This window comes from Hylobates moloch, unplaced genomic scaffold (assembly GCF_009828535.3).
Source record: "Hylobates moloch isolate HMO894 unplaced genomic scaffold, HMol_V3 SCAFFOLD_6, whole genome shotgun sequence".
NCBI classification, from domain to species: Eukaryota; Metazoa; Chordata; class Mammalia; order Primates; family Hylobatidae; genus Hylobates; species Hylobates moloch.
This window is the reverse complement of record NW_026652281.1, coordinates 139,529,257-139,533,626: the sequence shown is the minus strand read 5'-3', so window position 1 is coordinate 139,533,626 and position 4,370 is coordinate 139,529,257. Positions and strand designations below refer to the sequence as shown.

The following is a 4,370-nucleotide window of genomic DNA, read 5'->3' as shown; positions in this document are numbered from 1 at the left end:
CAAGCTTACAAACAAAAACTGACACCCTTAAACAAAGGGTTCTTTTTTGATATTTATTTCGTGAATATTTGTTGAAGCCCCCAGGTATCAAATAGTTCTGTTAGGTGCTTGAGATAAAGAACAGAGCAGATGAAGTTCCTATATTCATGAAATGTACATTCCAATAGGTCAGATGAACAGTAAACAAAAAAGTAAAAGTATTACTAATACATACTAATGATTAATTCTAGGAAGAAAACTACAGCATTGTAAGTGGTTATATGGTAAGGGTATTTTGGACAGGGAAGTCAGAGAAAACTGCTCTTAGGAAATGGCCTTTGCCTGAGGATTCGATGAAGTGAGGAAATTGCTCTATGAACTTCTGGGAGAGGATCTTTCAAGGTATAGGATAGACAGAGGGTGAAGGAGTTTTAAGGAGAAATGAACCTGGGCATTTGACTGAAAATAAAGAAGCCAGTGTGCCTGGAGCCCAGTGAGCTGGGTGAAGGATAGCAGGAGACAGCACTGGGGAAATAGGTGTCCTTGTAAACCATGATGGGGGCTTTAGATTACTGTCTTCTTGGAGGGCTTTGAGTAAGAGGAATGACATGATTAGATTTACATGATGAAAACATTATTTTGTTGCTAGATGAAAAATAACTGCAAGGAGGCAAATGTGGGAGCAAAGAAATTAGTTAGAAGGTTATTATATTAGGCTTCTCTAAAAAAGAAGATGGTTTGGACTAGAAAGGAGCTGTAACAGTGATGAAAAGTGGTCAGATTTCAGATATATTTTGGAAGTAGTGAACATAGACTTACTGATGGATCACAAGTGGTTGTGAAAAAAAGGGGAATCTAGAAATAGTTCACTAAATGAATACAGCAAATGAAAACTTACTGAAGAGGCCTTTTCAGGGATTACTTTAAGCACTTTGCACAGAACATGGAGTTCAACAAATAAAAATTTCTAATAAGTGTTAGGAGTGATTTTTCTTTTTATTAGCATTACTTCACAAGAATGTATTAAACCCCAAATAGGTGAATGTGTCAGGTGCTATTCTCTTTCCTATAATAAACACAAATATCAAAAACCAGCTTACCTCATGATGTTCATACAGTGGTTAGCAGCTCTTCTCATGCTTCTGTGAGTCTCTTTCTTAAGAGTTTACTTTTTGTAGCAAACATCTTACATATTTTACCTGTTCCTCTTTAATCTTATTTTTATCCTAGGCTTGTTTCTAAATCCACCATATTCATTATTTCTACAATATTCAAACACTTTTGTTGTTTATGGAAGCTTTGATTTATATAAAGTTATCCTCTGCTACATTTAATATTCTTTCAACCAATTTGACATATCAATCATGGTTACACTAATTCAATAAAATATTATGCATCCATTAAAAAGAATAAAGTAGATTAATATGAACGAACATCTGTAGATATTTTAAGTTAAAGAAGAGCAAGAGGAAACATAAAATAATAAAATATAAATATGAATACTGTAAAATAACGAATAAGGCTGGATGCGGTCGCTCATGCTTGAAACCATAGCACTTTGGGAGGCTAAGGTGGGAGGATGGCTTGAGGCCAGGAGATTAAGACCAACCTGGACAACATTGTGAGATCCAATATCCACAAAAAATTATTTTAAATTAGCTGGGTGTGGTGGGCACACTGGTAGTCCCAGATACTCAGGAGGTTGAGGTAGGAGGATCACTTGAGCCCAGGTGTTAGAGACTACAGTGAGCTATGATTGGTCCAGTGCTCTCTAGCCTGTATGACAGGGTGAGACCCTGCCTCAAAAAATTTTTTTAAATAATTAAATAAAGAATAATTAATCTAACTTCTATATCTATCAAAATAGGCTGGATTATGCTTTGGAAATCAACAATCTGAAAATCTCAGTACATTCAAACAATAGTCTAGTTCTTTCTCATGCCTCGTATCCATCACAGAGTGCTAGGGAATGCTACACTTTGTTGTCCTCACTACAAGGACTAGGGCCTATGGGGCAGGAGATTAAAGAAAACATTCCATTTATTTTCAACTATGTATTTATCTTTAATTTGACATATACCAAGGAAAACAACATTCAGGAAGTATTTTGCTATTGAAAAATATTTTTCTGGTGTTTTAGACATGAAGTCCTTGCCATGCCTATGTCCTGAATAGTATTGCCTAGGTTTTCTTCTAGGGTTTTTATGGTTTTAGGTCTAACATTTAAGTCTTTAATCCATCTTGAATTAATTTTTGTATAAGGTGTAAGGAAGGGATCCAGTTTCAGCTTTCTACATATGGCTAGCCAGTTTTCCCAGCACCATTTATTATATAGGGAATCCTTTCCCCATTTCTTATTTTTGTCAGGTTTGTCAAAGATCAAATAGTTGTAGATATGTAGCATTATTTCTGAAAGCTCTGTTCTGTTCCATTGGTCTATATCTCTGTTTTGGTACCAGTACCATGCTGTTTTGGTTACTGTAGCCTTGTAGTATAGTTTGAAGTCAGGTAGCGTGATGCCTCCAGCTTTGTTCTTTGCTTAGGATTGACTTGGCAATGTGGGCTCTTTTTTGGTTCCATATGAACTTTAAAGTAGTTTTTTCCAATTCTGTGAAGAAAGTCATTGGTAGCTTGATGGGGATGGCATTGAATCTATAAATTACCTTGGGCAGTATGGCCATTTTCACGATATTGATTCTTCCTACCCATGAGCATGGAATGTTCTTCCATTTGTTTGTATCCTCTTTTATTTCATTGAGCAGTGGTTTGTAGTTCTCCTTGAAGAGGTCCTTCACATCCCTTGTAAGTTGGATTCCTAGGTATTTTATTCTCTTTGAAGCAATTGTGAATGGGAGTTCACTCATGATTTGGCTCTCTGTTTGGCTGTTATTGGTGTATAAGAATGCTTGTGATGTTTCCACATTGATTTCGTGTCCTGAGACTTTGCTGAAGGTGCTTATCAGCTTAAGGAGATTTTGGGCTGATACAGCGGGGTTTTCTAGATATACAATCATGTCATCTGCAAACAGGGACAATTTGACTTCCTCTTTTCCTAATTGAATGCCCTTTATTTCCTTCTCCTGCCTGATTACCCTGGCCAGAACTTCCAACACTATGTTGAATAGGAGTGGTGAGAGAGGGCATCCCTGTCTTGTGCCAGTTTTCAAAGGGAATGCTTCCAGTTTTTGCCCATTCAGTATGATATTGGCTGTTGGTCTGTCATAGATAGCTCTTATTATTTTGAGATACATCCCATCAATACCTAATTTATTGAGAGTTTTTAGCATGAAGGGTTGTTGAATTTTGTCAAAGGCCTTTTCTGCATCTATTGAGATAATCATGTGGTTTTTGTTGTTGATTCTGTTTATATGCTGAATTATGTTTATTCATTTGCGTATGTTGATCCAGCCTTGCATCCCAGGGATGAAGCCCACTTGATCATGGTAGATAAGCTTTTTGATGTGCTGCTGGATTCAGTTTGCCAGTATTTTATTGAGGATTTTTGCATCGATGTTCATCAGGGATATGGGTCTAAAATTCACTTTTTTTGTTGTGTTTCTGCCAGGCTTTGGTATCAGGATAATGCTGGCTTCATAAAATGAGTTAGGGAGGATTCCCTCTTTTTCTATTGATTGGAATAGTTTCAGAAGGAATGGTACCAGCTGCTCCTTGGACCTCTGGTAGAATTCGGCTGTGAATCCATCTGGTCCTGACTTTTTTTGGTTGGTAAGCTATTAATTATTGCCTCAACTTCAGAGCCTGTTAAAAATATGGAACTCTTCACGAATTTGCATGTCATCCTTGCTCAGGGGCCATGCTAATCTTCTCTGCATCGTTCCAAAGCAATGGCAACAAAAGCCAAAATTGACAAATGGGATCTAATTAAACTAAAGAGCTTCTGCACAGCAAAAGAAACTACCATCAGAGTGAACAGGCAACCTACAGAATGGGAGAACATTTTTGCAACCTACTCATCTGACAAAGGGCTAATATCCAGCATCTACAATGAACTCAAATAAATTTACAAGAGAAAAAGCAAACAACCCCATCAAAAAGTGGGCAAAGGACATGAACAGACACTTCTCAAAAGAAGACATTTATGCAGCCAAAAAACACATGAAGAAATGCTCATCATCACTGGCCATCAGAGAAATGCAAATCAAAACCACAGTGAGATACCATCTCACATCAGTTAGAATGGCCATCATTAAAAAATCAGGAAACAACAGGTGCTGGAGAGGATGTGGAGAAATAGGAACACTTGTACACTGTTGGTGGGACTGTAAACTAGTTCAACCATTGTGGAAGTCAGTGTGGCGATTCCTCAGGGATCTAGAACTAGAAATACCATTTGACCCAGCCATCCCATTACTGGGTATATACCCAAAGGA

General features: G+C 37.4%; 1 non-coding gene across 1 annotated transcript; it reads right to left on the bottom strand.

The window, feature by feature from the left end:
- Positions 1-3,743: 3,743 nt before the first annotated feature.
- LOC116472007 (U6 spliceosomal RNA) lies at positions 3,744-3,846 on the bottom strand. Its single transcript, XR_004248932.1, has one exon. It is a non-coding gene; the product is annotated as a U6 spliceosomal RNA (small nuclear RNA).
- Positions 3,847-4,370: the final 524 nt, after the last annotated feature.